Source organism: Heterodontus francisci, chromosome 9 (assembly GCF_036365525.1).
Source record: "Heterodontus francisci isolate sHetFra1 chromosome 9, sHetFra1.hap1, whole genome shotgun sequence".
In the NCBI taxonomy this organism is placed as follows: domain Eukaryota; kingdom Metazoa; phylum Chordata; class Chondrichthyes; order Heterodontiformes; family Heterodontidae; genus Heterodontus; species Heterodontus francisci.
This window is the reverse complement of record NC_090379.1, coordinates 96918529-96945944: the sequence shown is the minus strand read 5'-3', so window position 1 is coordinate 96945944 and position 27416 is coordinate 96918529.

Genomic DNA, 27416 nt, shown 5'->3' with positions numbered 1-27416 from the left:
CTTTTACTGGGAAAAGGCCCGACCTTTCCCCCAGAGAGTGCAGTAAATACCAGAATGGTGGTGAATGGTATTGGAGGGCAGTGTATGCCTGTACCTGTACACCGGGTGCACCTGGAGTGCGACCTAGTTTCAGGACCAGTAACCTTAGGGATTGTCCCCAGTTTGCCTGTGGACGGGGTTGACCTGCTACTGGGTAATGATTTAGCAGGGGTGAAGGTGGTGCCGCCCCCCCCAGTAGTGAAAGAAAGATCGCAGGAGGTCAGAGAGACAGGGCAGCGGCAGGAGATGGACCCCTCCAGTTTCCCTGAATGTGTAGTGCATAAAGCCATGATCAATCCAGCTCCCCCAGGGGAGACTGCAGGCAGATGACCAGGTCTGTCTGTCTGAGACTTTTTTTGGATAGTTAGGAGACCCAGGGAATGAATTAAATGGATTTTCCCTAGCCGAGTCTCAGTGAGCCCACCCAGTATTCTGAGAATTGGCACAGGCTGTCCAGCCTGAAATTGAAGCAGAGGGAGTCCCTGATTGCTACTATTTAAAGAATGAGGTACTGATGAGAAAATGGAGTTCTCCTCACAGACCTGAGAGAAAGGACGGGACAGCAGTTCACCAGTTAGTGGTGCCGCAGAGGTACCGGAGAGAAATATTAAGAAGGGTCCACGAGACTACAATGGCTGTACATGCTGGTATACAAAAGACCAAAGCCTTCATAAGACAGCGGTTTGACTGGCCAAAACTCCACAAAGATGTGGTGAAAGTACTGCAGGAGTTGCCACATGTGACAGGTTGAGGGGAAACCCCAACCTACAGTGAAACTTGCACCCCTTAGTCCTGTACCGATGTTAGGCGGACCCTCCAGCAGATGGCTGGTGAACAGTAAGGGACCCCCGCTGAGAACAAAAAGGGCAGGCGAGCACAAGGCTGGCAAAAAGTTAGAAAGGGAAGGGGGAAAAGCAACAAAGAGGGTAGGTTAAAGGAAGTTTGGGAGGAATACCAGATAAAAACCCCTACTATCCGGTCAGCTAACCCTGGAAAATGTGAAAGGTTAGACCCTACATCCTCCTATATAAATGTGGATGCTAGAAGCACGCCACCAGAGTTGCTAACAGCGTGTTCAGGAACCTACAGAGACAAAGAAAGAACTCCAGGGGACAGAAAAACCGTGAGGGTGATCCCTCACCTAGTCTAAGTGCCACAGGGGAGTGCAATAGTGTCTGCACAAATACCTGCAGGCAGGAGTATCCCAGAGTACAAAGGGGAGATTAGCAAAGAATCCTCCCCCACTGTCAGACAAAAGGTAGCCACCCATTCCCCTCACATCAAAAGCCTTTGCATGAATCATCAAAGCACTGAAAGAGAGTTCAGGATAGCCCTGCCCACTACTGACTCCTGAGGAAAAAGTTCCAGTTTAGGACTAATTAAATCTAACACCCCCCACCCCCCAACAACACTTCAGACCTCAACAGGAACAAAGACCCAAGGCAGCCATGGAAATGGGAAAACTGAAAAAAAAATCCCCAATAAAACACATGTTTATTGGCATGCCAAAAATGGGCAATTAAAGCAGTCCTGCCATTAAGAAAGGACAGGCTGTAATAAGTTTTTGGATTTATGAATGAATGTGAATGAGAGAAACGCATGTTTTTTTCTGTATCTTCTATTTTCTCTCGACCCTTTTAATGAAATGCGCTTCTCTAAAATCACATTTCATTATGCTAGGTGTGAAGGTGTCATGCTCGGACCCCACCTGCCAAGAATGAGGCATATTAATTTTGCTACATGGATATTAAATTTCAAATTGTTGCTGGGAAGAAGAGAAGGCCTGTTACAAGGGCTGCCAGACTTGGCTGGAAGACATTTACATGCCAACAGGGACAAGAGAGGTTACACCCCTTATCCAGTTAACCCACAATGGACTTTGAGTACCAGTCATTGAAGGCAGGGAAGCGCATTCCAGGCACTGCAAAGATAATTCAATCCACAGAGACAAGTCGATTGGTCAGACCAGTTAGTCACATGACTAACCTGCTTGGCAACCTGGATTTTTCTGAATTGTACAAACAGTTTGAACTCAGAGTGTCTGTTTGCTCCTGGACTGAAAAGATCTCTCCTGGCTGGCTCGCCACAGCCTCTCCTGTCTGCTTCCATCTCTTTCTCACAGTACTCCAAACCTACTGAAGACACATGAACCCCATGACAGAAAAGTCTCCTCCAGTGAACGAGGTTGAAGAAGAATACTGGGCCCCAACAAAAAGCAAGATCTATCGACAATCAAGGACTCTACAGTGAGCTCGAAGAACCGTAACAAAAACTCTTCAGATATTGCCTCAAACTTTTCCACTTTATTTTTCTTCTGCTCTTTTCTGTCTCTATTTGCATGTCTGTATCACGTATGCATGCTAGCATGGGCGCGTCGTGTATCCGTATGTGTCAACTGAATTCGAGTTTCAGTTCAAGTTGAATAAATTTCAACTTTTCTTCTTTAAACCTAAGAAAACCTGTTTGTGCTGGTTGCTTTGCCTTATAATTGAAAATTGGTGAACAAGGATTCACCAAGGGGAAGCTAAAAACACAATGTGTTTAAAAATAAAACCCTGTTATGGTAAGAGCAGGTGAAGGCTGAGAGGGGCCCCTAGACACCAGGCTCCACTGTGTAGGCACTAACATTATTTTTTAAAGGGCTCTGAGCCCCATATTACAAGTTAAAATGTTAAAGCGACTGTGCATTAAGATTTATTTTTAAAAATTAAATACCTGTTTCCAGCCCCATTTCCACCCCCCCAATAACCATAACCATTCCTTGCCCTCTCCCCCCACCCCACAAAACACTTACCTTCTATCCCTGCCTTTTCCCCCCTCCAAAGTTCACAAACTTTTAACTTCAACCCCTTCCCACCATCCCCTCCACCGATCAAATTAATTTGACCCCGTGCCCCACTTCCCGCACTGAAATACTTACCTGCTCCCCTCTCCCCACCAATGTACCGCATCAGATCTCCAAAGGGAGATCTGAAGGCACGGGAATGCTGGCCACCGCCACCATTATGGCACCGGAATGGACACCCGGAGCCGGTAAGTATTTAATTCATTAGTTTGCATTCTTTTGGTTATGTTAATGCTGCTCCTGTCACCGAGTGGCAGGGGCGTCACCACAAGGCCTCGCCGCTGCCGGCAATATCGGGACAGGCCTTCACAGCATCGAGGTCCGTGGTGCGTCTCTCCCGGAGATATTTTCTGGCTCCCCACGCACACCGCCCCCCCTCCCAGCTACAACCCCCGACATCGGTGGGGGATGGAGGGGGGGTTGCTGTAAAATCCAACCTATAACCTCAGGATAAGGGGCCGATCATATAGGACTGAGATGAGGAGAAACTGCTTTTCTCAAAGGGTTGTGAATCTTTGGAATTCTCTACCTCAGAGAGTTGTGGATGCTCCATCGTTGAATGCGTTTAAGGCTGGGATAGACAGATTTTTGGTCTCTTGGGGAATTAAGGAATATGGTGGAGCAGGCTCAATGGGCCATATGGTCTTCTCCTACTCCTATGTGTTTAAAGCTTTTTTTCTTGAAATGAGAAGAGTTCCATTCCTCAACACGAGCCAACGTATTCATGCTGGGGATACCAGCCATCTCCTAACTCACACTAAGTCCTGTTTATCAACCACCACTGTGCTCGCTGAACTATATTAGCTCCAGGTCCAGCCACACGTTGATATTAAAATGCTCAACATTGTTTTCAAATCCCTCCATGGCCTTGTCCCTCACTGTACCTGTCAACTTCTCCAGCCTGAAAGTGCTCTGAGATCTCTGCGCTGTTAATTGTGTATCACTTGTTTAATTATATGCAGGTGGAGAATATTAATTGGGGTCTTACTTGAGCACTTATGAAGAGACTCTTACTGAGACAGCTGTAGTGTTTTGTGTGAGGAACTACATGTTTGTAATTCTTTTAATCTGTCCAATAAATGTGTAACTGAGTAAAGATACGCTCCAGCATGGTCATTCCACAACCAGCTTTCTGGAATATGGTAATATGGTAGCAGTGGATGGTGGCCGAAAGCTGAAGGTTGGAAACTAGGAATTTTTTTGTACATAGAAAAATTAAAACTTTACTGGCTATTGTGAAAAATATGGCAGAAAGCAAGTGTAAATTGTTAGGGTAGGATTACCCTTTGATGTTCTCTGAGTCTGAACCATATGACCAGTGGAAGAATGAAGTGGATATGTGGACACAGGTTACATCTCTACCAAAGAGGAAACAAGGTATGGCCTTGGCATTCTCATTTCCTACCAAAAGTAAAATCAGGAGTAAAGTGTTTTTTGAATGGGATGCTCGTCAGTTGGATACTGATTTGCCTCTTCTATTAGAATTCTTGGATGAAATTTACAAGAAAGATGACCTATTGAACACATAGGAGGCATGGTCAGACTTTGATAGATTTCGGAAAACAGATGGTTATTCAATGCAGGAATATATCATGGATTTTAACAGACTGTAGAGAAGTTTTGAGAAAATTCAATTTGGAGATCCCTGGTTCAGTGCTAGCATTTAAATTGCTAGATTGTACTAGGGTGTCACATATGGACAGACTCTTGGCTCTGACTGGGTTTCAGGTGTTGGACAAAGACTCCCTGTTAGATCAGATGCCTGCTGCCTTAAAGAAATTCCTGGGGAAACAGTAATTTTCTGCAGACCTGATAAAACAAACAGGGCATTCTGTAGTGATACAAAGAATGGAGGACTCAATGTTTACTAGATTTTGAAAGATACTGGACGCAGGCATAAGTACAATGGAAGAGTTGAAGACAGGAAGAACAAGGATGAAAGTACCTTTAGCAGGTCTGACTATTACAGTGGAAGACAGAGTTGGAACAGCAATCATAGGCAAATGATCCCAGGAATGCCCAATGAACACTTAATAGGTGCTTCAGGTGTGACTCAAAGTATCATTATGCAATGAGCTGCCCATAGCAGAGGGGCAGAGTCCTCGAAATAACACACGACACAGAGAATTCTGAGGCAGCTGAGGATGTTACTGATGAATCTGAATGAATTACACTAGTCACAATCAGTTTTAGTCCTGTGATGAATATGTTATTTGCAGATTCATTTAACTGTGCTGTATTGTATAGTGCTTGCACCTCAACAGTGTGTGGAACAGATTGTTTACAATTTTATCCATTTCACTCAGTAGTGAGTATAAAAGAACTACCAGTTTTAGGTTTTGAGATGACAACACATTGAAGTCAAAGAACAAAGAACAGTACAGCACAGGAACAGAACATTTGGCCCTCCAAGCCTGCGCCGATCTTGATACCTGCCTAAACTAAAACCTTCTGCACTTCCGGGGTCCGTATCCCTCTATTCCCTTCCTATTCATGTATTTGTCAAGATGCCTCTTAAATGTCTCTATGGTACCTGCTTCCACCACCTCCCCTGGCAACAAGTTCCAGGCACTCACCATCCTCTGTGTAAAGAACTTGCCTCGCACATCCCCTCTAAACTTTGCCCCTCTCACCTTAAACCTATGTCCCCTAGTAACTGACTCTTCCACCCTGGGAAAAAGCTTCTGACTATCCACTCTGTCCATGCCGCTTATAACTTTGTAAACCTCTATCATGTCGCCCCTCCACCTCCGTCGTTCCAGTGAAAACAATCCGAGTTTATCCAACCTCTCCTCATAGCTAACACTCTCCAGACCAGGCAACATCCTGGTAAACCCCTTCTGTACCCTCTCCAAAGCCTCCACGTCCTTCTGGTAGTGTGGCAACCAGAATTGCACGCAATATTCTAAGTGTGGCCTAACTAAAGTTCTGTACAGCTGCAGCATGACTTGCCTATTTTTATACTCTATGCCCCGACTGATGAAGGCAAGCATGCCGTATGCCTCCTTGACTACCTTATCCACCTGCGTTGCCACTTTCAGTGACCTGTGGACCTGTACGCCCAGATCTCTCTACCTGTCAATACTCCTAAGGGTTCTGCCATTTACTGTATACCTCCCACCTGCATTAGACCTTCCAAAATGCATTACCTCACATTTGTCCGGATTAAACTCCATCTGCCATTTCTCCGCCCAAGTCTCCAACCGATCTATATCCTGCTGTATTCTTCGACAATCCTCATCACTGTCCGCAACTCCACCAACCTTTGTGTCGTCCGCAAACTTACTAATCAGACCAGCTCCATTTTCCTCCAAATCATTTATATATACTACAAACAGCAAAGGTCTGATCCCTGCGGAACATCCCTCCATTCAGAAAAGCACCCTTCCACTGCTACCCTCTGTCGTCTATGACCGAGCCAGTTCTGTATCCATCTTGCCAGCTCCCCTCTGATCCCATGTGAGTTCACCTTTTGTATCAGTCTGCCATGAGGGACCTTGTCAAAGGCTTTATTGAAGTCCATATAGATAACATCCACTGCCCTTCCTTCATCAATCATCTTCGTCACTTCCTCAAAAAACTCAATCAAATTAGTGAGACACGACCTCCCCTTCACAAAACCATGCTGCCTCTCGCTAACAAGTCCATTTGTTTCCAAATGGGAGTAATTCCTGTCCCGAAGAATCCTCTCTGATAATTTCCCGACCACTGACGTATGGCTCACTGGCCTATAATTTCCTGGATTATCCTTACCACCCTTCTTAAACAAAGGAACAACATTGGCTATTCTCCAGTCCTCTGGGACCTTACCTGTAGCCAATGAGGATGCAAAGATTTCTGTCAAGGCCCCAGCAATTTCTTCCCTTGCCTCCATCAGTATTCTGGGGTAGATCCCATCAGGCCCTGGGGACTTATCTACCTTAATGCTTTGCAAGACACCCAACACCTCCTCCTTTTTGATAATGAGATGACTGAGACTATCTACACTCCCTTCCCTAGGCTCATCATCCACCAAGTCCTTCTCCTTGGGCGGCACAGTGGCGCAGTGGTTAGCACTGCAGCCTCACAGCTCCAGGGACCCAGGTTCAATTCTGGGTACTGCCTGTGTGGAGTTTGCAAGTTCTCCCTGTGTCTGCGTGGGTTTCCTCCGGGTGCTCCGGTTTCCTCCCACATGCCAAAGACTTGCAGGTTGATAGGTAAATTGGCCATTACAAATTGCCCCTAGTATAGGTAGGTGGTAGGGAAATATAGGGACAGGTGGGGATGTGGTAGGAATATGGAATTAGTGTAGGATTAGTATAAATGGATGGTTGATGGTCGGCACAGACTCGGTGGGCCGAAGGGCCTGTTTCAGTGCTGTATCTCTAAATAAAAAAATAAAATAAATACTGATGCAAAGTACTCATTTAGTACCTCGCCTATTTCCTCTGGCTCCACACATAGATTCCCTTCTCTGTCCTTGAGTGGGCCAACCCTTTCCCTGGTTACCCTCTTGCTCTTTATATATGTATAAAAAGCCTTGGGATTTTCCTTAATCCTGTTTGCCAATGACTTCTCATAACCCCTTTTAGCCCTCCTGACTCCTTGCTTAAGTTCCTTCCTACTGTCTTTATATTTCTCAAGGGATTTGGCTGTTCCTAGCCTGCCAGCCCTTACGAATGCTTCCTTTTTCTTTTTGACGAGGCTCACAATATCCCGCGTTATCCAAGGTTCCCGAAACTTGCCAAACTTATCCTTCTTCCTCACAGGAACATGCTGGTCCTGGATTCTAATCAACTGACATTTGAAAGACTCCCACATGTCAGATGTTGATTTACCCTCAAACAGCCGCCCCGAATCTAAATTCTTCAGTTCCTGCCTAATATTGTTATAATTAGCCTTCCCCCAATTTAGCACCTTCACCCGAGGACTACTCTTATCCTTATCCACAAGTACCTTAAAACTTATGAAATTATGGTCACTGTTCCCGAAATGCTCCCCTACTGAAACTTCGACCACCTGGCCGAGCTCATTCCCCAATACCAGGTCCAGTACGGCCCCATCCCCAGTTGGACTATCTACGTATTGTTTCAAGAAGCCTTCCTGGATGCTCCTTACAAATTCTGCCCCATCCAAGCCCTAGCACAAAGTGAGTCCCAGTCAATATAGGGAAAGTTAAAATCACCCACCACTACAACCCTGTTACCTTTACATCTTTCCAAAATCTGTCTACATATCTGCTCCTCTACCTCCCGCTGGCTGTTGGAAGGCCTGTAGTAAACCCCCAACATTGCGACTGCACCCTTCCTATTCCTGAGCTCCACCCATATTGCCTCGCTGCATGACCCCTCCGAGGTGTCCTCCCGCAGTACAGCTGTGATATTCTCCTTAACCAGTAATGCAACTCCCCCACCCCTTTTACATCCTCCTCTTTCCCGCCTGAAGCTTCTAAATCCTGGAACATTTAGCTGCCAATCCTGCCCTTCCCTCAACCAAGTCTCTGTAATAGCAACAACATCATAGTTCCAAGTACTAATCCAAGCTCTAAGTTCATCTGCCTTACCTGTTATACTTCTTGCATTGAAACAAATGCACTTCAGACCACCAGTCCCACTGTGCTCCGCAACATCTCCCTGCCTGCTCTTCCTCTTCGGCTTACTGTCCTTATTTACTGGTTCCCCCTCATTTATTTCACTTGCTGTCCTTCTGCTCTGGTTCCCACCCCCCTGCCACACTAGTTTAAACCCTCCCGAGTGACTCTAGCAAACCTCGCAGCCAGGATATTTGTGCCTCTCCAGTTAAGATGCAACCCGTCCTTCTTGTACAGGTCCCATCTGTCCCTGAAGAGATCCCAATGGTCCAGATATCTGAAACCCTCCCTTCTACACCAGCTGTTCAGCCACGTGTTTAGCTGCACTATCTTCCTATTTCTAGCCTCACTGGCACGTGGCAAAGGGAGTAATCCCGAGATTACAATCCGAGAGGTCCTGTCTTTTAACTTTCTACCTAACTCCCTAAACTCCCCCTGCAGGACCTCATCACTCTTCCTGCCTATGTCGTTGGTACAGATGTGTACCACAACCTCTGGCTGTTCACCCTCCCCCTTCAGAATGCCCCCTGTCCGTTCAGAGACATCCTTGTCCCTGGTACCAGGGAGGCAACATACCATCCTGGAGTCTCTTTCACTTCCATAGAAGCGCATATCTGTGCCCCTGACTATCGAGTCCCCTGTAACTATTGCTCTTCTGCGCTTTGTCCCTCCCTGCTGAACAACAGTGCCAGCCGTGGTACCACTGCTCTGGCTGCTGCTGTTGTTTTCCCCTGATAGGCCATCCCCTCCAACAGTATCCAAAACGGTATACTTGTTAGAGAGGGGGATAGCCACAGGGGATTCCTGCACTGACTGCCTGCCCCTTCTAGCGGTCACCCATCTATCTGCCTGCACCTTGGGTGTAACCACTTCTCTAAAACTCCTGTCTGTGACAGTTTCTGCCACCTGCATGCTCCTAAGTGCATCCAGTTGCCGCTCCAACCGATCCATGCGCTCTGTGAGGAGCTGCAACTGGGTACACTTCCTGCAGATGTAGTCGCCCGGAACGCTGGAAGCGTCACGGACCTCCCACATCTCACAGGTGAAGCATTTCACCCCTCTAACTGACATTTCTAGCACTAATTACTAAATTAATTTGAGATAAATAAATACTTATTAAATCCTTACTAAATTGTTATAACTATATGGTCCCTAGTGCTAGATTCCTACTATAAATATTAAATGCTGACTAAATACAGTAATCACCTCCCTCTGGTTTCGTTACTGTACTTATTAATTAGTTAATTAGGGTTTTAATCAATTTTTACCAATGTTTTATTTTCAAATTCAGTACAAATTCCCTACCAGCCAATCAGGTCACAGCTTTCCTGTGACGTCACTTTACAGTTTTTTTTACCAGAGGTAAGTTTTTTATACTTACCGGTCTGGAACTCCGCCCTCCGAGTCTTCTCTGTGAATGTAGGCCACGAATTCCCGAGGTAAGTTTTTTATACTTACCGCTCTGGAACTCCGCCCTCCGAGTCTTCTCTGTGAAAGTCACTGAAAAGAGTAGTAATTCCATGTAAAATAGCTGGAGAAGCCACTTTATCAGTACTGATGTTGTCTCTAGTGAGATACTGTTGAGTGAACGTTCAATGAAAAAGGCACAAATAAAACTTGATATGGAGGATGATAAGGCAATCGTTTTTGGAAAGTCAGTGAATCTGCAGTTTACCCAGTTAGGGCATCATTGTATCCCCTTAACAAAACCTGATGTTTCTAGTCAGAATATTAAAGAAGTATTAATGGCATCAAGTGATAAGAATCAGAGAAATAAAAACCCTGCTCAAGGATGCAGGTGTGATTGATGAAGAGCATGCAAGGGTAATGGAAGAGATTAGTGAAAAGTGTGAAATCTGTAAAAAGTATTGGAGGATGCCATCATGTTCTATTGTCAGCCTTCCATTGGCACATGACTTTAACGAGGTAGTTGCCATGGATTTAAAGGTATGGGACAAAGAAAAGAATATTTTCATTCTAAATTTTATAGACCGAGCAACAAGATTTATTCTTTTTACAATAATAAATAGCAAGAAAAAAAGGGTGATTATAGATAAAATCCTGGAGAAATGGTTAGGAACTGGAATTGGGGCATCACCTGTTTCTGACTGATAATGGAAGGGAATTTGCCAATGATGAGTTCAGAGATATGTGTGAAAACATGGACATTATTGTTATGAATACTGCAGCTGAAAGTCCTTTCAGCAGTGGGCTCTGTGAAAGGAATCACAGAATGGTTGATGAAATACTGCATAAAATCTTAGCTGACCAGCCAAACTACAAGTAGAACAACTGCCCTGGCATGGGTGGTTCATGTGAAGAATTCGCTTCAGATGGAAGCGGGATGCAGTCCTTTCAATTGGTCTATGCGTGGAATCCCAAATTGCCTTCTGTACTGTGTGACAGTCCTCTTGCTCTAGAAGGTACTACAGTTAGTTCCATTTTTTTCTCCACATTTAAATGCTTCACATGCAGGGAAACGGCTTTCATCAAGGCTGAGGTCTCTGAGAAAATTCAGAGAGCTTTGAGGCATCGTATAACGCCAACTGAGGCCAAATTTAATTCAGGAGATTTGGTCAGTGTTTTATAAAAGAGAGGATCATAGGGAATGGAGGGGCCCTGGTAAGGTAATAGGTCATGATTGTAAGACAGTAGTTATCAAGCATGGAAATCAAACTGTTGAGGTTCATTCCTCATGATTATTCGGGGTTGATTACAAAATCTCAGAATCTGAGCAGCTGACAGAGGGAAACGAAGCACCTTGTACCTCAAATACTCATGTGTTTTGTGATGAAGGATGTGAGGAACAGAATGAAGTAGATCAAGGGTTGGATAGTAATGTGAGTGATCATGATGCTCAAGAAAGAGCTATTGCATCCAAAGGACAATTGATCCAAGAACTCAGGTACATATATCCCAGAGTGGTCTAATAAATGGAAGGATGCAAGGATGGAAGTTTCTCTTGCGTCAGGAAATGGTCCCACACTGCAAAAAGAGCCTGCGATAGTACACGAGGGAGATCTTCTGGCACTAGTCCTGAAAGACATCACATTACAAATAGAGGCCATAGTTTGCATGGATTCCACAGTTAAATGAAGGCTAGAGAGCAGTCTCAGAATAGAACTAGAAGCAGAAGTCCTCATGACCGTGCAGTTTTAGTGACTGCCAATAAACTTGAGGATAAACTAATAAGAGAGGCAAAACATAAGGAATTAGAGAGTTGGAGACAGTTTGGATTTTATTCTGAGGTACCAGATAGGGGACAGCCAGCCTTGTCACGTAGATGGATTTGTACTGAAAAAATCCTTCTCGATGGAACTTACAAGGCTAAAGCGAGGCTAGTTGCGAGGGGTTTTGAAGAGTGACTGGGTGATACCAATGTTAGAGTGGCATCTCCTACAGCTGAAAAAGTAATCTTGAAAATATTGTTAACTCTTTTGGCCACATATTCATGGGATTGTAGATCCATTGACATAAAAGTCGCATTTCTGCAAGGCGATACTTTTCAGAGAGAAGTGTTTCTGAAACCACCCAAAGAGGCAGCAGATGCAGAAGGAAAATTATGGAAACTGAACAAATGCGTCTCTTGCCTTAATGATGTTTCCAGGCTGTGGTATTCTGCAGTGAAATCTGTTCTTTTGAAAATTGGTTGTGTTCAACTAAAAGCAGATCCTGCAATGTTTTATTGGTATCATAGAGGGAAACTTTCAGGCATCTTCATGATGCACATTGATGATTTCTTATGAGGTTTTACTACAGATTTTGAGAAATATGTTATTAATAAGATTAGGGCAGAATTTAAGATTGGGAGTCAGGCTTGTGGGCCTTTAAATATATTGGTTTAGATATTAAGCAGATTAAGTCTGGAATAACTTTAAATCAACAACCCTATTTAGAGAGTGTTACTCCCATCCCAGTTAATTGTGCTAGGTCATCACAGAAAGATAGTATCTAAAGCAGAGACTGAGCAATTGCGAAGCTTGGTTGCTCAATTAAATTGGATGTGCACTCAGACTAGACCTGATGTTAATTTTGATGTGCTGGAGTTAAGCACGATGATGAAACACCAGAAAGTTGAGAATGTTTTAAGGGCAAATAAAACATTAAAAAAGTAAATCTGGAGAAATGTGTACTGAAGTTCCCATCCTTAGGTGGCCCAAAGAACATGAAGCTAATAATTATTAATCATGCTTCACATGCTAATCTTGCTGATGGGCATTCAAGTGCAGCTGGCTTAATAATATTTCTGATGGATAAAAATGGGAAATGTTGTCCTTTACCTTGGGGAGTCAAGAAAGTAAAAAGGGTTGTTAAAAGCACTTTAGCTGTGGAAACACTGGGTGTTGTGGAGGCAGTGGAGATGGGATTCCACTTGTCAAATACTTTAGGTGAAATTCTGAACAAGACTGAAGATAGGATACCCATTGAATGTTATGTGGATAATCGTTCTTTGTGGGACAGTGTACACTCTACATAAAGTGTGAGTGAGAAAAGATGACATATTAACCTTGCTGGATTGAAACAAATACTGGAGAGAAAGGAAATCTCCAAACTTAAATGATTAATGCAAGTCAGCAGCTATTCGATTGTTTCTCAAAAGAAATGCTGGTACAAAGAAACTGTTTGGGAATACTTTGCAATAAAATGGAATTTATTTTAATAAAAGCCTTCAGTTGCCTGGATCCTTTGCCCTATTTTCTTTTCTTTTCTTTTTTAACTATGTGCCTGTTTTTCATGTAGACAGAGTCTCATTATTCCACTATTAACACTCTGTCTGGACTAATGCTTTGTCTTTCACTACAAGCATTAACACACTCTTTGGGCTGAATTTTACCAGTCCCTCGATGGCGCGGATCGCGGCCAGGGGCCAGTAAAATGCTGCGGGGAGAGGCCCGCCTCGACCCGTGACATCGAGATGGGCCCGCCACATTTTACCAGTGGCGGTGGAACCTCGGTGCGGCCCGCCTGCTGCACGACAGCGGCACCACAATTAGCATATGGTAATGATTACTTACCTTTGCTCATTATGCAGCCCGCCGCCTCTCCACCGACACTGCCCGATTTTTAGCTGAACGGGCGACCGTCACGTGCTGTCCTGTTCACGATCTGAAATGCTGGCATGTCCTCACTCTGCATTACAGAAGGGTGGAGGGAGGGGGGATATACAGGGGTCTAACTCTGTATTAAAGGGAGGAAGGGGGTGGATACACAGGGGGTCGCATTCTGCATTTTTAAAGGGAGGAGGTAAGGGGGGGATACACAGGGGTCTAACACTGTATTCTTAAAAGGAGGGGGTCTGGGATTACTGGAGGGAAAGCTGTGCTGGCATGAAGGGAGGTACTGTGTACCATCCCTCCGTTCACAGTTTACGCTCTGTGTTTGTGAGGGGGCAATAGCACACTAGGCACCCTGTGTGTGGGGAGGATGCCAGAAAGGGAAGGAGCATTAAGGTTTTATGGATGATGGGAGCAATCAATTCAGCTGGTAGGATCTTGATGTGGTCATGCTGTGCCACTCTGAGTGTTGGCCAAGATGGGCAATGCCAAGGCACGCCACATAGTTGATCCAGGAAAATATCTGATGTACCCGTCAACACCAATCCATGCCCTGTTCGGAACCTTCGAATACCTGCAGGATTCAACTTTATTTATCACATGGAAATAGGTGTGGCTCATCCTACATTGTGTGATCCTCTGCACGTGAGGATCTGTATGAGCCAGAGGCAATATCAACAAGCAGGTATGATCCAAATAAGGGTCCCCAGTCATGAGCAGCAGCCCCAAAAGGAGCTCGCCATTATGGTTGCCGTGCACCGACAGGCCACACATGACATGCCATCAGATGTCAGAGCACCAGTGTCAGAGGAGATTGCACATATCGAGAGGGTGGTGACACGTCTCTGTGCCCTGCTCAAGGACGACTGCAGCCCATGGGCTTTGGTGGACATTCCATACGTTTGTTCCTCATAGTGACAGCGGTTCTCAAGCCTGACGCATCTGCAGCCTTTTAGGGGCCCACCAGAGACCTTTTTGGGGTCACACAGTCAGCAGTGCACTGCTGCATCAGGGAGGTCACCAATGCCCTGCACCGAAGAGCCAGTGAGTGCGTCCGCTTCAGAACGGACTCTCACAGCCAGGCCCAGATGTTGGTTCTGGCATCATTGCCGGAGAACCATAGGTTGTAATGTTCATAGACTGCACTCATGTGGCCATTAGGCCTACTGCCAGGCTACCACCTGCAGACGTCACCATTAAAGGAGCCCTCTCAATCTAGGTGAAGCTGATATGTGAACACTGCAGATGCTTGCAGCAAATGTGTGACCTCTTCTCAGGCAGCTGCCATGACACCTGGGTCTTGCGCCAGTCCCAGTTGCCACCGCTATTTACTGAACTGGCTCAGATGGAGGAGTGGCTTCCTGGAGATAAGGGCTATCCTTTGCAGACATGGCTCTCAACACCAGTGAGAGACGCCACCACTGCTGCAGAGGAGAGATACAACGCCAGTCACTGAGCTACATGAGCCACCATTGAGCAGGAGATCAGCATGCTGAAAGAGTGCCTCCACTGCTTGTATGGATCGGGTGATGCCCTGTACTATGGGCTGAAAAGACCAGCTCCTTTGCTGCTCTGAACAACTACGCACCCAATAGGCCTGGCATGATGAGGAGAGACATTGACAGGATTCCTCCTCGGACTATGAAGGCACTGAGGACCTACAACATGAAAGATGCATGGGAGGGCATATGGCACCCAGGCTCTGCATGAAGGGCTAGCTGTGAGGTAGAGATGTACGGAAGTGGCTTATCAGACAAAGGCTGTCTGCTCCATAGGAACCGACATGGGCTCTGCAAGCCAAACACCACCCTCACTCACCTGCTGTGCACCAGTCCACATCAGCAGCATCCCTGTGTAAACCATTAGAGGCAGCAGCTGACTGAGCCAATGTCCATGTCACTGCATCCATGGAGATGCTGATGTGTAATGGTGGCATGGCAATGATGTTATTGCATACGTTGGCTCTCCTGAAGGGGCCAACGGTGCAAAAGGGATGTGACATTGGCGCTACATGCTGGCACACATCATTCGCACAGAGAAAAGGACACACATGTTGGTGAGGAACATTTAGTGAAAGACGTATTTACATAGCTGTGACACCCGTGCATTCCCATTTGTGTCAGTGTGTTCTCTGTAAACCTCTGTAATACCTTTTATGGTGTATTTAAGTCTCATGTCCTGGAATGTGAAAATTTATGATTATTCACCCAGGTGCAGCACACCTACAAGAAGGAATGTTACACTTGAGTGGGAGAAGAGAATCGCAACTTCACAGGACACTGGGGACACAGCAGGTTAAGTATTTGGCAGCAAAGCAGAAAGTGCTGGGGTCACTCAGGAGGTCAGGCAGCATCTGCGGAGAGAGAAGCAGAGTTAACTTTCAGGTCTGTGAACTTGGACAAGTTAACTCTATTTCTCTCTCCACAGATGCTGCCTGACCTACTGGATTTCTGCAGCACTTTCTGCTTTGCTGCCAGATTGACAGTAGCCCCAGCAGTCAGGTAAGTATTCTTTGACAGCTGTCAGGAAGCAGGTGCTGGAGTGCTTAAAATAGGGTCCCAACACCTGCTGCACAGCTGTCAAAGGGTTCCTCACTGCACCGAATGTCCCGCCTCTCCCCACGTAATATTGGGGGGGAGGCTCGGTGCAGTGATGCTAATGAGCCCCCGCGGGTAATATCACGGGGCTCATTATGCTCCAGCATTATCCTTCCACAACAAGCTTTCTGGAATTTAACATCCTCCCCTCAATTCATCTCCAATTTTCATTGCTCCACCACTGGTGATCTTGCCTTCAGATGCCTGAGTCCAACGCTCTGAAATTTCCTCTATAAACCTTTCCGCCTCTCTACTTCTCTGTCCTCCTATGCTTGTTTGCACTGGAGTGCTGACTTGGGTTGCATTAGAGTGTTAAAGTGGAAATTTGGTGACTGAGGATAATTAAGGGTTAATTTTATCTTAAGTCTAGTCTGTCTTTTATTTAGCAGATTAACTTAACAGTTGCTGTTTGGGTTGGAGAAGGTGAGTTTTAGACCAGCTTTAAACAGAGTTCACTCAGGCTCTGCTTGCAGCTGCACCTTCTTAATTAGAGAATTGGCTTAAATCAGTTTTCAGGGGTTACAGTCAGTATAAAAGTGAGCCATCTTACAGTGCTGACCTTGTTTGCACAGGAGTGCTGACTTGGGTTGCATTAGAGTGTTAAAGTGGAAGTTTGGTGACTGAGGAAGTTCAGTGAGGAGGGAGCGAGGAACTCCTTTCATTTCCTACCTGTCCTCAGAGTGAGGGGAGCCGAGAGTTTCCAAAGAGCACAGCTGACTGGTAAGTAATTCCTGGTGGGTATTTTTCAAAGTGGATTGAATTGTAAGTCATTGTTTTAGCAAGACTTAGTTGTTTTTTTTAAATTATAATCTTCTAAAGTTTTAAATTTAAAGGGTTTAGTCATGGCAGGAGAGCTTGAAGCCGTGGTTTGCTCCTCTTGCTGCATGTGGGAATCCGGGAACATTTCCAGTCCCTGGGACCAGCATGTGTGAAGGAAGTGTCCAGCTGCAGCTCCTGGAAGCTCGGGTTTCAGAGCTGGAACAGCGCCTGGAAACACTGTGGAGCATCCGCGAGTCTGAGAGCATTGTGGATAGCACGTATAGAGAGGTGGTCACACCGCAGCTGAAGGGACTTGAGGAAGGAGGGGAATGGGTGACCACTAGGCAGTCCAACAGAATCAGGCAGGTAGTTCAGGAGTCCCCTGGGGTCCCGCTTGCAAATCGGTATTCCATTTTGGAGGCTGATGAGGCTGGTTCCTCCAGGGAGTGCGGACAGAGCCAAGCTTCTGGCACCGCAAGCAGATTGTCTGCACAAGAAGGGGGAAAGAGAGGAAGAGTCATAGTAATAGGGGATTCTATAGTCAGGGGAACAGATAGGCACTACTGTGGCCGTCAACGTGACTCCAGGATGGTGTGTTGCCTCCCTGGTGCCAGGGTCCAGGATGTCACTGAACGGCTGCAGGGCATCCTGAAGGGGGAGGGTGATAAGGCAGAGGTCATGGTACATGTTGGTACCAATGACATAGGTAGAAAGAGGGATGAGGTCTTGCATCAAGAATTCAGGAAGTTAGGCAGTAGACTAAAAAGCAGGACCTCTCAGGTTGTAATCTCTGGATTACTCCCAGTGCCACGTGCTAGCGAGTATAGAAATAGGAGAATAGCACAGATGAATGCGTGGCTTAAGAGTTGGTGCAGGAGGGAGGGTTTTAGATTCCTGAACCACTGGGACCGTTTCTGGGGAAGGTGGGACCTGTACAAGCGGGACGGTCTACATCTGAACCAGAGGGGGACTAACATCCTTGCTGACGAGTTTGCTAGTGCTGTTGGGAGGAGTTTAAAATAATTTGGCAGGGGGAGGGGATGCAGACTCCTCGCAGAATAGGGACACAGCTAAACACAGGAAAGCAAACAAGTCAGAGGGAATACAGCGGAAGTAAATTTCAAGGGAGTAAGACCAGGATGGAAGGCCTCTACTTTAATGCCAGGAGTATTGCAGGTAAAACGGATGAGTTAAGGGCAATGATTGACACATGGAATTGTGATATAGTAGCCATCACGGAGACATGCTTGAGGGAGGGGCAGGATTGGCAGCTCAATATCCCAGGATATAGAATCTTCAGGCGAGACAGAGGAGGGGGTAAAAGAGGAGGGGCATTGCACTATTAGTTAAGGAGTCAGTTACTGCAGTAAGGAGAGATGATGTCTTGGAGGGGGCATCAAATGAAGCTTTATGGGTAGAGTTTAGGAATAAAAAAGGGACAGCCACATTGCTAGGCGTTTATTATAGACCCCCAGATAGTCAACAGGAAATTGAGGAGCAAATATGTGCGCAATTTGCAGAGGTGTGTAAAAATAATAGGGTAATTATATTAGGTGATTTCAACTTTCCCAACATTAATTGGGATAGTCATCGTGTTAAGGGCTTAGATGGAGTGGAGTTCTTAAAATGTATAGAGAACTTTTTAGCTCAATATGTAGAGGATCCAACAAGGGAAGGTGCAGTGCTGGACCTAATTCTGGGGAATGAAGCCGGACAGGTGGTTGATGTGTTGGTGGGGGACCATTTTGGTGATAGTGACCACAACATGGTACAATTTAAGCTTGTTATGGGGAAAGAAATAGACAAATTGCAAAAAAAGGTTTTGGATTGGGGGAGAGCGAATTTTAGTAAAATAAGGCAGGATCTGGCCAAGGTAGACTGGAAAGAGTTACTTGTCGGGAAATCTACAGAAGAGCAGTGGGGGGCATTCAAAAAGGAAATGGGGAGGGTACAGGCCCAACATGTTCCCTCTAGGGTAATAGGTAGGAGCAACAAGCCCAGAGAACCATGGATGACCAGAAACATTCAGGGTACGATGAGAAGGAAAAGAGAGGCTTTTAGCAAATACAAGGATAGCAAATCAATGGAAGCATTAGTGGAGTAGAGAAAGTGTAGGATGGAGCTTAAGAAAGCAATTAGGAGAGCAAAGAGGGGATATGAGAAAGCTCTGGCTGGTAAAAGTAGGGACACTCCCAAGATATTCTATAAGTATATCAATGGGAAGAGGATAACCAGGGAAAGAGTAGGGCCCATTAGGGACCAAGGGGGAAATTTGTGGGTGGAGCTAGAGGACATTGGTAGGATGTTCAACGAATACTTCACATCTGTCTTCACCCAAGAGAAAGAGAATGTAGATATGGAACTTCGAGAGAGAGACTGTGAGGTTCTTGAGCAAATTGTCATAGGGAGTGACAAGGTATTGGAGGTTTTGGAAGGCTTAAACGTGGACAAATCTCCAGGTCCGGACGATTTGTGTCCTAGGATGCTGTGGGAGGCGAGGGTGGAGATTGCAGGGGCTCTGACCCTAATTTTTAATTTCTCTCTGGCCACGGGGGAGGTGCCAGAGGACTGGAGAACAGCTAATGTGGTCCCACTATTTAAGAAAGGTTGTAGAGATAAGCCAGGGAACTACAGACCAGTGAGTCTCATGTCAGTGGTAGGGAAACTATTGGAGAAAATTCTGAAGGAGAGAATCTATCACCACTTGGAGAGGCAAAATTTGATTAGGAATAGTCAGCATAGCTTTGTCAGAGGGAGGTCATGCCTAACAAATTTGATTGAATTTTTTGAGCATGTGACCAGGTGTGTAGATGAGGGTAGTGCAGTTGATGTAGTTTACATGGATTTCAACAAAGCCTTTGACAAGGTCCCACATGGGAGACTTATCAAGAAAGCAAATGCACATGGGATACACAGTAACTTGATAAGGTGGATTCAAAATTGGCTTAGCTGTAGGAGACAGAGAGTGATGACAGACGGCTGTTTTAGTGACTGGAAGCCAGTGTCCAGTGGCGTACCACAGGGATATGTGCTGGGTTCCCTATTGTTTGTCATTTATATAAACGACATAGATGACTATGTGGGGGGTAGGATCAGTAAGTTCGCAGATGACACAAAGATTGGCCGAGTGGTTAACAGTGAGGTGGAGTGTCTTAGGTTACAGGAAGATATAGACGGGATGGTCAAATGGGCAGAAAAGTGGCAGATGGAATTTAATGCTGAAAAGTGTGAGATGATACACTTTGAAAGGAGTAATGTGACACAGAAGTATTCAATGAATGGCCTGATACTGGGAAGTTCCGAGGAACAAAGGGACCTTGGCGTGTTTGTCCATAGATCTCTGAAGGCAGAAGGGCAGGTTAATAGGGTGGTGAAAAAGGCATATGGGACACTTGCCTTTATCAATCGAGGCATAGATTACAAAAGCAGGGAGGTCACGTTGGAGTTGTACAGAACTTTGGTAAGACCACAGCTGGAGTACTGTGTGCAATTCTGGTCGCCACATTATAGGAAGGATATGATTGCATTGGAGGGGGTGCAGAGGCGATTCACCAGGATGTTGCCTGGGATGGAACATTTAAGCTATGAAGAGAGGTTGGATAGGCTTGGGTTGTTTTCACTGGAGCAGGGAAGACTAAGGGGTGACCTGATTGAGGTGTACAAGATTATGAGGGGCATGGACAGGATGGATAGGGAGCAGCTGTTCCCGTTAGTTGAAGGGTCAGTTACGAGGGGTCACAAGTTTAAGGTGAGGGGCGGGAGGTTTAAGGGGGATTTGAGGAAGAACTTTTTTACCCAGAGGGTGGTGACGGTCTGGAATGCCCTGCTTGGGAGGGTGGTAGATGCAGGTTGCCTCGCATCCTTTAAAAAGTACCTGGATGAGCACTTGGCACGTCATAATATTCAAGGCTATGGGCCAAGTGCTGGCAAATGGGATTAGGTCGACAGGTCAGGTGTTTTAATGCATCGGTGCAGACTCGATGAGCTGAAGGGCCTCTTCTGCAGTGTATTATTCTGTGATTCTGTGAAATAAGATGCTCCTTAAAATCTACCTCTTTGACCAAGCTTTTGACCATCTGTCCTAATATCTTCTAATGTGGCTCAGTGTCAAATTGTGTTTGATTACTCTCCTGTGAAGCACCTTGGGATCCTTTACTATGTAAAATGTTCTACATAAGTTGTTGCTGTTGTTGTTGTTGTTGGTGTTCGAACTATCCCTATTTCAGACATCCAATATCAACGTCAAGCATGTAATCTAGTCAGAGGCAGTATTATGCTCCCGTTACACTTTCTCAACTTTGTGCTCAACTTTAACATCAGAAGATCACTCCCTGCTGCAATTGCCTACATCAGCTGTCATGTGGTTTCTCCGAATGACATTGGCAATTAGTGCCGAATGATGGATGGTTTCATACTGTAGGTTGAGGCTAACTCAAAACTAGATTACTCATTTCATACAAGGACCCTTACAAAAAATAAATGATTGAAATGAAAATTGATATTTGTGCTCTGTTGAATCAACTTTACCAACATGATAGGACTTGGGGGAGGAGTGAATCGTCAAATTCATATTTTGGATCGGAGAAAAGTAGTTCTTAAAAATTCAACATCAGGTCAGAATATTTTGGGTTTCACCAGACAGGTCCCATCTCTCTTAATTTTTATCTGTCTGTCACCCTCTGTCTTGGCTATTCCATCAAGGTCAGCTGTTCTCTGAGATGTTGCCACATATCATTTCATGTACTGCTGCTCAGTCTTCCTTTAGGTCATTGTTATCTTCCTGGCTTGCCTCCTCTCCCCTTTATGTCCCCTGCCAGTCTCAGATGTCATCTCTATACAACATCTGGTACACATTCAGTTGTACACTTGGCAGTTATAATTCTGTCTTCAGTTATTCTCAAATGTCATAAGCTGTTGGTGTGTGCCCAACTGTCTGATCCATGTAGCAGCAGAACCTCATTACAGACTTATGTAGATATCTTGAGAATTTTTAGGACCACTAGTGGATTACCCATGGTGTTTCTCATGGGCAGACTGAGGTCTAGAATACAGATAGGTTAGTTTAGCTGTTAACCTTTAAAGTTACAGTGCTTGCTGTGGGAATTAAGGTTCAATTCTTGAGGTCAATTCGAGGTCAGCAAATATAACTTTTAGAGTACCCAATCAGTAGAGCTCAGAATAAAATGGATTTCCTTTTGTTGTGCTTTGGTAACAAACTGTCATATCTAGAGTGGGATGGTTGCATATTAAGATGCAAGACTTTTTATATATACCGCTGGCATCTAGTGGTGTTGCTCAAAGTCAGTCAGAGGCTTAAAAGACCAGCATTGTTATGTCAAGTGATATTATCAGGGACCCGATTTAGTCAGCACTGGTAGAAACCATATGATCCAGGAGTATTGGGTCTGGCGGAGTTGGGCTGGAGCTCAGGCTCTACCAATGTTTTGAAGGGATCCTGAAGCTGGGAACACGAGGAGGGGAATGTTAGTGTCTAAGAACACTACTGAGAGGGCTCTCTGGGAGTAGGTAGCAGAATCTGGGAATCTAGAATCCAGATGCATTGGGGCAATCTCCAGACCTGAAAACACTGGAAAAGTGGTTTAGGGATTTGTAGGTTCTGGAAGGGAAACTCGGGTTCTAGGTACAAGATGGTGGGAGGGACCCTAGAGTCCAGTAGGACAGTAGAAACATCTGGGAGTATTGTGGGGGAGGGCGGGCAAGAGTCTGACCCTAAGGAGGAGTGCCTAGAATCTAGCAGTGTTGGGAGCAAGGTTTAGCAAGCCTGTCGGGGAGTGAAGACTTGGAGAATGGGACTGAAAATCTTCTTTCTTTTTTCTGGGCTAGCAGTTACCACCCCTCTCTCACTCCATCTGTCAGTCTCCTCCCTATCGCAGTCCATAGCCCTTTAAAGTCACCAGATACACCTCTAGCACTTTCCCTTTTGTTAGCTGGTCCCTTCCCCTAAACCACGAAGTGCAATACTAGTTAACTACCTAATATAATCTTAAAAACTGCCATAAACAAAAGTTACCTCATAACAAACTCAAACTTTCGTCAATGCAACTTTCAATTTTTTACACAGAAAAATTACCTTTAAATCCCAAAAGTGGGTGATTCTTTTACATAGGTGATTTTCAAACTGAAGTCAGAGACAAAGTGAAGAGGGGAGGAGTTTGTTGTGATTGACATTGGCCAATCAGGAGGAAAATGATGGTTTAAATTCATCTTCCGACCAGGTTTAAATCACTTGGTGAAAAAAAACGGAAATAATATTTGATTTTCCACTAAGAAAAAGAAATCTATTCTCAATAAACAATAATAAATAAAAACAGAAAATGCTGGAAATACTTAGCAAGCCAGGCAGCATCTGTGGAGATCACTTTAAATGTGATCTTTGTCCCTCACACTCTCTCTCTCTCTCTCTCTCCACAGATGCTGCCTGATATGCTGAGTATTTCCAGCATTTTTCATTTGTATTTCAGATTTCCTGCATCCACAGTACATTGTTTTGTCTCATTAAACATTTTTGTCCTATTTTCTAAATGTTAATGAAACTGCAGTGATGCTATTAATCACAATTCATAATGGGAAGTCAGCAATTGTTAAGACTTTAAATTAGATTTTTGGCTGAAATTCAATCTCCAGTTAGTTTCAAAGTGTTTTGGAAAAACAAATTCATAAATCATCACAGGACACACCTTTGTGTTCAACTGTTCCTAAATTGCACGTGTTCAGAATGCACAGATGTGGCTGAGAGAAATAAAAATCCAGTTAAATCCTAAGGTTTTGAGACAGGTTGAAGGCTTGACGTAAATTCTGATAAAAGTTATCAGAAGGCAATCCGATGGCCTAATTGAATCAAGTTGCTGTGAAATATGTATGTTTTGATGTTTCTATTTTGTTAAAAAAAAACTTATTTTGGACATTATGGGGTAGAAGGTCATCTCAGACTGTTGCAAAAAACCGGCAGTATTGTATCGGCCACCTATTATACCTGATATTCAGTTCCATTGCAGTCAATGCAATTAAATATTAGGCGCTGTGTATGACGGGCGGCCTATCCGCTATTACGCCACTGCCCGAGACACTCTTCAAACCCAAGAAGTTTCAGTTACTGGGAAAAAATAGTGGATATTTTTTTTTCTTCAAAAAGTGTTTTGAATGATTCAATTGATTCAGATTTCCTTCCTTTTTAATTTTTTTTTCATAGTTTCTTTGACTGAAAAAGACTTGCATTTATATAGTGTCTTTCACGGCCACCGGATGTCTCAAAGTGCTTTACAGCCAATGAGGATGTTTCGAAGTATTGTAATGTAGGAAATATGGCAGCCAAATTGCACACAGCAAGCTCCTACAAACAGCAATGTGATAATGACCAGATAATCTGTTTGTGATGTTGATCAAGGGATAAATATTGGCCTGGAGACTGGAGATAACTTCACTGCTCTTCTTTGAAATAGTGCCATGGGATCCTTTACATCAACCTGAGAGGGGCTGACAGGCCTTGTTTTAACATCTCCTCCAAAAGGCAGCATCTTCAACAGTGCAGCACTCCCTCTGTATGGCACTGGAGCGTCAGCCTTGGTTCTTGTGCTCAAGACCTGGAGTAGGATTTTTAGGTACCAATGGGGCCAAGAACGGAAGTGGGCATTTGCTAAAAATAGTGCCGCCAGCTGGCATGCCAGTTTCCTATTACCTTTCCTGTTGCCACCAATTTTCCTTGGGGCTGGGGAAGGCAGGACCCAGAAACCCACAAGATCAGGGAATGAGGCCAGTTAATGTAGTTAATGAGCTCATTGTCAGCTTGTTAAGCGGTAGTTTGGGATTTTGGTGAGGGTGGATGTATTGCACACTGGGTCAGGGACAGACCAGGTCCATGGAAGTGGCAACACAGCAGCGAGCCAGTCATGGGTGCACCAAAATATTAGGTGGGCCCTTAAGAGAGTGCATGGCAAAGCGGGGGGCGCTCAGCCACTGGCACACAGGTGCCATCGAATGTGCTAAGGCTGCGGGGAAAGTGCGATCGGGCAGTGCAGGGTTGGGGGGGGGGGTGGGTTCATCACCCTCCTGGCATTATAGGTGCATAACAGGAGGGGATTAGTCTTCCAGACATTATTGAGAGTCCAGCTGAGTGGAAGGAAGGCGGCAGCTGGTAATGGGAACATAGTAACAGGCAGAGCCCTAGGCATGAGGAGAGAAGAGGTGAGGGACAAGGGGCAGGAAGGCAACGGAGGCCACACCCTCAGCATAGGATCTATGGCTGAAGATGGAGCTGCCTGGACATGTCGGAGAGTCAGTGCCTCAGGCAACGGCGCCTATCCAGTCAGATGGTCACAGAGATTTGTGCCCTTGTCGCAGAAGACCTCACACCTCACAGCAGTACTAGCCATGCCCTGAAAATAGCCGTCAAAGTCACTGCGGCCATGGACTTCTTTGCCTCTGGCTTCTTCCAAGAATCAGCTGGGAACCTTAGTGGCATCTAGCAAATGGGACCACACCACTGCATCTCACAGATCACTGATGGCCTATTTGACAAAGCTGGACAGTACGTTCAATTCCAGATAGATGGTGCCTCACAGGTACAAAGGACAGTAAATTTTGCCTCCGCCACTGGATTCCCCCTGGTGCAGGGCATCATCGATTACACCCAGGTGACCATTAAGGCACCAAGTGACTGGCCAGTGAGAGTCATCAACAGAAGTGCTTCCACTTCCTCAACATTCAGCTGGTCTGAGGCCATAACAAGAGCGTCTTGTATGTGTGCACTCGCCATCCTGCTGGCTGCCATGACTCCTTCATCCTCCGGCAGTCCAGGCTGCCACAGCTCTTCATTACACCACCCAAAATCTGTGGATGGATTCGAGAGGACAAGGGCGACTCACCCCTTTACATGACCCCAAGACGGAGCCACAGAGGTGCTACAACTGAAGCCATCTGCTGACAAGGACCACCATCAAGCAGGCCATCAGACTGAAGAAGAGGTTCCGGTGCCTGGAAAGGTCAGGTGGATGCCCATGCAACATCAGGGGTCATCTGATCCTGGCATGTTTCAGCTGAGCTCTTCTAACCCAGGAAGACGGTATGGTTAGCACTCACTTTAACCTGCCTGTGACAGCACTTCCACTGAAGAAGCAGCCTGGAATAGATCCACTCTTACTGCCAATGAATGATGCACATCTGTCTCCCTTCCTTCTGATGAAAGGTCACAGACTTGAAATGTTAACTCTGTTTCTCTCTCCACAGATGCTTCCAACCCTGCTGAGTATTTTCAGCACTTTCTGTTTTTATTACTAACTTTCTGTGTTCCACGTGTGAGCACACCCAAATCTCTCTGAACAACATTTACAAATTTCACGCCTTTTAAAAAATATTCTGCTCTTCTATTCTTACGACCAAAGTGAATAACCTCACACTTCCCCACATTATATTCCATCTGCCACTTTGTTACCCACTCACTTAACTTGAGTATATCTCTTTGCAGCCTTTCTGTGTCCTCCTCACTGCTTGCATTTCCACCTACCTTTGTATCATCAGCAAACGAAGATACATTACCCTCTGCCTATTTGTCTAAGTCATAAATATAGATTGTAAATAACTGAGGCCCCAGGACTGATCCTTGCAGCACTTCACTAGTCACAGCCTGCCAACTTGCAAATGTTCCATTTATCCCTACTCTCTGCTTCCAATCCATTAACCAATCCTCAATCCATGCTAATATATTACCCCCAACTCCATGAGCCCTTATCTTGCCTATTAGCCTTTTGTGTGGCAACTTATCCAAAACCTTTGGAAAATCAAGGTATACTACATCTACCGGTTCCCCTTTATCTACCCTACTAGTTACATCCTCAAAAAACTTTCATAAAACCATGTTGACTTTGCCTGATTATACCATGATTTTCGAAGTGCATCATCAAGACTTCCTTAATAATAGATTCTAGCATTTTCCCGATGACTGATGTCAAGCTAACTGGCCTGTAGTTCCCTGTTTTCTCCCTCTCTCCTTTCTTGAATAGCAGTGTAACATTTGCTTACTTCCAATCTGCTGGGAGCATTCCAGAATCCAGGGAATTTTGGAAAATTGTAGCCAGTGCATCCACTTTCTCTGCGGTTATCTCTTTTGGACTCCTAGGATAAAGGCTATCAGGTCCCAGGGATTTGTTGGATTTTAGTCCGTTAAGTTTTTCAAATACTTTTTCTCCACTGATATTAATTACTTTAATTGCCTCACTTTTTATCCACTAGGTTACCCTCTATTTTTGGTATGCAACTTGTGTCTTCTATTGTGAAGTCAGACACAAAATATTTGTTCAATATCTCTGCCATTTACTGATTCCCCGTAATAATTTCCCTGGCTGGATTTTGTTCATGCCAGGTGAGGAAAATGGCGTCCGCCATGCATGGGCCCCCGCACCGCTGCACTGTTGCAATCTCAAATCCGGTGACTACTTAGCATCTGCACGGCGGCCGCGCCCCTCCCAATCAAGTGGCAGGGGCAGCCTCGGCAACGCTGTTCATGGCATCACCTGATGAAGGTGCAGGTGTTGGTGCCA